Genomic DNA, 7,338 nt, shown 5'->3' on the forward strand with positions numbered 1-7,338 from the left:
ACAGGTAGAGGATACCAATGAAGAACCATCATGGCTAAAAGAGTATGTGGATGTGTTCCCAGAAGAGTTAACTAAATTACCACCACCTAGGGAAGTGGATCATGAGAGATCAATCTAACAATAGGAGTTGCACCAGTCTCAAAAAGGCCTTACAAGATGTCCATTCCAGAAGCTATTGAGTTAAAGGAACAACTCAAACATCTATTGGACCAAGGGTACATACGGCCCAGTAGTTCTCCTTGAGGAGCTCCAGTCTTGTTCCAAAAGAAGAAGGATAGTACACTTTGTCTTTGCATCGATTATAGAGGCCTGAACTAGGTAACCATTAAGACTAAATACCCTATCCCATGGATAGACAAGTTACACAATATATGGTCATTTTGAATTCATAGTGATGTCCTTTGGATGGAATAATGCCCCTACCACCTTCAATAGACTAATGCAAGACATTTTTAGACCATATCTTGACAATTTTGTGCTTGCCTTCTTTGATGACACCTTGGTTTATTCCAAGGAAGAGGAGGATTATGAATCCCAATTTTGCATCTTCTTTGAGACCATGAGAACTCATAAGCTCTATGCTAAGAAGAAAAAGTGTGCCTTCCTCCAGAGGCAGATTGAATACCTTGGATTTATTGTGTTAAATGAGGGAAACTTTGTAGATCCTACAAAGGTCAAGAATGTCCAAGAGTGACCTGCACCAACTACAGTTAAGGAAGTGCGTAGCTTTCTTGGATTAATAGGTTGGTACATGATCTTCATTAAGGACTACACCTTAATCGCACCACCCCTTACAAATTTTCTGAAGAAGCATGATTCCATAGCATGGACACCCACTGAAAAATCAAGTTTTGATCAACTCAAGCATAGCTTAGTGATAGTGCCAATTCTAAATCTCCCTGACTTGAGCAAGGAATTTGAAGTTGTCGAATTATGCTACCCATGACCTGGAGCTATTAGCAATTATTCATGCTCTCAAGGTTTGATGGCACTATTTACTTGGTATCAAGTTCTCTTTGGTCACAGACCATAAGAGCCTTAAATGGATCTTCACCGAGACTGATCTCAACATGAGGCAACATCGTTGGATTGAGGTTCTGCAAGAATATGATTTTGAGATAAGGTATCCACGTGGCAAGGATAATGTAGTTTCTGATGCCTTAAGTCGCAAAGCATTCCTTGAATCTCTTATTATGGAGGAACCCTCGATGGCAAAATCATTGGCAGCTATGGTATCAATGACTAGCAACCCTATCATTGAATTAGCAAAGGAGAAAGCTAGCCATGACCAAGAATATCTGAAGACGATGAAGGAGATCTTGGGGAAGGACCAAAACCCCAAACTTAAGGTCAAATATCAAGAATTTTCTATCAATGAAGGACTTGTCTACTTTAGGACAAGATTATGCATACCCTCAAGTAGGAAACTCAAGCAAATAATACTTTGGAAAGCACATGATTCCCCCTTTTTAGGCCATCCTGGATATTTGAAGACCCTTAACACAATCAGCTACCATTGGGAAAGGCCTAAGGGAGAAGTGCTCAAATATGTCACGGAATGTTTGTCTTGCAAGTGCATTAAAGCAGAACATGTCAAGATGCCTAGGAAGTTGCAACCTCTTGACATTCCCCAGATGAAGTGGGAATTTATCAGCATGGACTTTGTTGTTGGATTACCTTCAGTCCAAGGAGGATACAACTCAATTATGGTTGTAGTAGACATGCTTACTAAGGTTGCACACCTCATTCCAATCAAGACAAACTATAAAGCTTTAGAAATTGCCAGACTGTTCATCAAGGAGATATTCAGATTCCATGGGTTACCTAGAAGGATTGTTAGTGACCGTGATTCCCTCTTCACATCTCACTTTTGAAGAGGGGTATTCAAGGCCATCGGGACTCAAATTTTCTTTAGTATAGCCTATCACCCTCAAACTGATGGCCAATTGGAGAGAGTCAACCAAGTCATTGAAGACATTCTTAGGGCATATTGTTGTCGTGAACCTAGGAAATGGATCCAATATCTACCATTGGTAGAGTTTGCCTATAATGCTTCTTACCAACAAAGCATTCAAATGACACCTTTTCAAGCATTGTATGGGCATGATTGCCATACCCCATTGAACTTTTCAGATCCTACCCTAAGGGTACGAGCTTCTAAGAAGATGCTTGAGGAGATGGATGAGTAGGTCAAAACCATTAGACAATATATTAGAGCCACCAAGGATAGGCAAAAAGCCTATGTGGATCTAAATAGAAAAGAGCAAATCTTCAAAGAAAGGGATATGATTTTTATTCCTGTATGGCCCAAAGAAGAGTTCCTTATCACTGGGAGAATTTAAAAAATTGAGTCCAAGGTATTGTGGACCCTACAAGATCCTCAAATGCCTAGGGCCCACTGCCTACAAACTCCAACTCCCTGAGAACATAAAGGTTCACAATGTATTCCATGTTAGCCTATTAAAGAAATATGTATCCAATCCTAGCCATGTACTCAATGACCAGCAAGTTGTAATGCCAAGTCAAGAAGTCCTTGAGCTCTAGCCAGATAGAATTCTAGACATCTGGGAAAAGGAATTGAGGAGTAGAACCCTCAAAGAGTACCTCATCCACCAGTGGAAGGACTATCCAAAAGAAGGTGCCACATGGATTGACGAGAATACTCTCAACCAACAATACTCCCAATTCCTTTCAAGATGAGGACATCTCTATTCCTTAAGGGGGGAAGGATATAACACTCCCCGTCATCAACAGATTCTCCCCTATTACAGTCGCCATCACCATCAAATTTCTCCTCCATCTTTACCTTTTTTTTTAATTTTTGAAATAAAAAATTTTATTTTAATTACCTATTTCTCCCCCCTGTCGATGCCATTGGATGACAGGGGGAGTTGAACTATAAGATGGAGGGGGAGTTGAACTGATTGTTAACGTGATGAGGAAGACGACGACGGAAGGGGGGGCTGCAGCCAAAAGACGGCCGTGATGACGGCACATGGATGTGACAAGGGGAGGGAGCCAAAATTAGTAGGTAAATGAGGAGATCGTGATGATAATAGGAAGCTAAACGCATACTCAACGAAGGTAAAGAGGGAGATAATGCATGCATCCATCACTATTGGCTTACACCCAAGAGGCTCCCAAATTGTTCGTCCTTAGGACCTCAAGCACTCAACACGTAGTCGAGCCATGATAAAACCCTATCATAGTATTATTTCCCCCACATTAATACCCACTTCTCCCCTACATAATCTCCTCCCCTCCTTAATAAGGGGGACACACCATTCTTCTCTTCTCCCCCCCACTGCTGCTGCTAAGCTTAAGAGAGAGAGAGAGAGAGAGAGAGAGAGAGAGGGAGAGTAAGAGAGAGAGTGGAGAGGGAAGGGGAACCTAGAGTTAGAGAGGAAGAGGAAGAGAGAGATGAAAGAAGCCAAGGACAACTCCTCTCCTCCTCTTCTCGTGTTCTTGTTCTCCCGCGCTTCTTCCTCTCTGATTTTCTTCCGCCCCTTTGTTGCATCCTGGCTTTTGGCACCCCTTTCCGCCACTGTGGATAATCCATAAGACAGAAGCACCTCTTGAATCCTTCCCACAACCTTTGAACTTACAAAGTCTTGGGAGCTCGATCTACTGAACTAGTAGATAAGGAATTGACAGGCGTGCTCTTCAATGACTTAGGATTTGCAGAACAATCCACCTTAAAAGCTTGGTTCTCTCTCTAACCATCGCAGTTTATGAAACTGTCCAATATGCAGCCCATAAGCAGAGATCCACCCTGGTTAGCTTCTTCACCTCGATTGGCCTTGACTCCTGACTATGGTTGTCTTCAATCTCTGTTTCATCATCTTTCTCATTCGTTGTCGCTTCATCCTTCGATTCACGAAAAAAAATCCCCTTGCTTTTTCTCTGCACTCTTCTCCATTAAGCCCCTTTTTCCCCCCAAAAAGGACCTTTCAAAAATAGTCCTTCCTCAATAGGCCCTATAAAAGCGACCTCATTATGTAATTCATGGCCTTTACCTATGGCCCCTAGAGAACCACAAGCTTTCAAGCAAGAAATGTACGTCGCAATATTTGGAGAAATTCCCTCAAGTCACACTTGGTTGAAGTAGTTAACTGCTTCGTGACTGTATCCATATTGCATATACCTTAAGTTAAGTGCAGTCCATGACATTACTTTTCTTGATTGAAGGTCATCCGAGACTTCTTGTGCTTTCTCGAGCAGGTCACACTTTGCATACATGTCAACCAGCTCAGGGCCTATACAAACATCTCTGTTTAACAACCCATTTCGTAAAACTTCAGTATGTATCTCTTACCCCTTAGTTGTATTTCCAATATTTCCACATGCTCTCAAAATCAAGGCCAAAGTTATAGCATCTGGTGAGATGCCCTCATCTTGCATTTGTTTGTATAATTATAATGCCTTCTCACCTTGACCCTGCTCAACATAGGCTAAAAACATCCCTTCATGCCCACCATTATTGAAGGAGGACCTATCAGGTGCAACCCCAGCTGAAAGAAAAGGTAGTAAAAGACCCCACCACGCAGAATAAAGATGCAAACATAACAACTAAGTATGTACAAAATATCAACTCCCACACACAACTTTTGGGTGGATTTCACACCTCAAATGCGCAGCAATACGACATCCACCCCCTCTAATCCTGCGCATCCTCCGGATGGGCCAACTATCCATGATCATTATCATCAAGATCCACAAACAGATCAATCTCTTCATTGAGCATTTCCGGTATATCAACAAGATTATCTGTCATATCATCTGTCTCTTCTATTGGAGTTTCTTCTCGTTGCTCTTCTCTTGCAAATTCTTCCAATGCATAATCTTCATCATCTCTTTTCTTGAAAATCTTGATTCTTTTTCCTGCAATAGGCACTCTAAGCATTGTCCCATCCAATTCGGTCAGCTCATATGTTGCATTGTCAAAGACATGTCTAACTATGTACGGCCCAAACCATCTTTTCACCATCTTCCGAAGTGCAGTATGCTGATTTTCAAGGCTGCTATCAAAGACTAATACCCAGTCTCCCTCTTCTATTTCTCTAGGCCGCAAGCGATGCCTGCTGTCAACGTGTCCTTATTTCTTAGTCTAGCAACCTTCAACCTGTCAATAGCTAGCTGAAAATCCTCTGGTCTTCTCTCCAACTATCGAATCCGAAGAGCTAAAAGCTCCTCTCTCGTCAAATCCTCCTGCCAAGGTAAAACTGACCAAGTCAAAGCACAAGTCTCAGTCGGCATAACCGGTTTCTGACCATACATCAACTCTGCAGGTATATATCCTGTGGTAACACTGTGAGTCGTACGATCAGCCCACAAAGCAAATGGTAGAAGTCTCGGCCATTCTCTAATCCGTCCTCTGCATGCTTTGGCTAATGCTTTCACTATAGGCGGATGCCCTCTTTCACTCTTCCCATTTCCCTCTGGATTGTATGCTGTAGTTAGAGCCAACTTGATTCCTAGTTGAGAGAAAAACTCCCTAGCTTCATCTGCATCCAATTCATCGCGATCTGCAGTGATCTTACCCACACAGCCATACCTGCAGAAAATTTCTTCTAATAAGAACTTACACACTGCACTAGTGGTCTTCGTTCTCAAAGATCTGCCCTCAACATGATTGGTAAGATCCTCTCTAGCCAAAATAATATATCTCATCTGCCATAGACCCATAGGCATAGTAACCAAGTCAACTACCCACTTATAATGAATGCATAGCGGATAGGTCGGATGAAGCTCATCTCGATGACGCACTACCGAATACATCTGGCAATCTCTGCAAGTCTCTACAAAGTGAGAAACATCTCTATACATGCCTTTCCACCAATATTTCTCCTTGATTTTCTCATAAGTAGCCCACACTCCTCTATGACTAGCCCAAGGACTCTCATGAAACTCCCTCATCACCTGTAACTGTGTCTCTCTATCGCAGACAACCCGCAAAGGTAATCCACCTCTTATCTTCGGATGCTTCCAAAGAAATCCGTCCTTGAGAAAATAACCATAGGCTTTTCTTCTGATCTTCTTGAACTCTTCATCTGTCCATTCATCTCTTTTGCTTAGTGTACTAAGGTACTTGCCAATCTGCAACCAATATCCAACATAGAGTTCTTCTATGAAAGCCACAATATCATAGACATGACAAACATGATCAACCATAGCGGCTGAAATTTCTGCATTATCCTCTTCTGCAAGTAGTATTTCCTCATCATCATATCTAGCTCTAGACAACATATCTGCCACTGGATTATCCTTCCCTGCAATGTGTTTAAATTTCGGATTTAATGACTTGATGTATGCAATCCATCTCAGCATAGCTATATCCGGAGTAGAGCAACTCGTAATCATACCTATCAATGGCAAGCAATCTATCTCTACCACAACTGAAGCTCCAATAAAGTACTCCTTATCACATTTGAGAGCCGTAACAATCCCCAATAACTCCCTCTTTATTTGTGGATATCTCCTCTGTTTCTCATTTAGGACTTTTGCCCCAAAGCAAATAGCATACCTGTTTCCATCTGCATCATCTTGACCCACAGCCCAACCTATGCCAATTGGACTAGTGTCAACTATCAATACAATAGGCCTTCCGCAATTATAATCTGCTTTCCTGAGAGTAGGAGCAATCTGCAATAACTTCTTCAATTTCCGCATGGCTCTAGTGTGGTTCTCATCCCAATAGAATTTCTGCCCCTTTCGAAGCAGTTGATATAAACAATCTACTATGTGTGCAAAATGGGGTATCCAAATCATATAAAACACACAAGCTCCAATGAATCTCCGTACCTCTGAAGTGGTAGAACAATATTCCGTAATCTTGCCTATAGCATCCACCTTATCAGGTGAGGGTTTCCTGCCATAATATCCACACATATGTCCAACAATGACAACCTCATTCACTCCAAAAACAGATTTTTGCCCTGATAGTGTCAAGTTCACTTCTTCTAACCTGGCCAAAATCTTCTCACAAGCTGAAATATGATCAGCCACAAAGTATCTGCATCCCTGCTTATTTAGACTCTCATTCTTCTCTTCTTCTGCACACCCCTTAATGGGCACATCATCCAAGAAAGGCATGGTAAGCTGAGGTATATAATCATGAAGAACCTTATGCATGGCATTCATCATATGCGCAACATAATTAGTGGCACCTTGAGGCAAGGTACACATCCTGACAAGCCCAATAGGAGTTCTCATAGTAGTTATGTCCCTGCTTTCCAAAGCCAACTGAAACTGATCATATCCTGAATACAAATCACCTAAAGAATAGATGGCACGTCCAGCAAATGCTTCTGCAAACTCATCCACAACTGGACCTATACC

This window comes from Lygodium microphyllum, chromosome 29 (genome assembly GCF_053477565.2).
Source record: "Lygodium microphyllum isolate KBCC chromosome 29, Lygodium_microphyllum_v1.1.10, whole genome shotgun sequence".
NCBI lineage: Eukaryota > Viridiplantae > Streptophyta > Polypodiopsida > Schizaeales > Lygodiaceae > Lygodium > Lygodium microphyllum.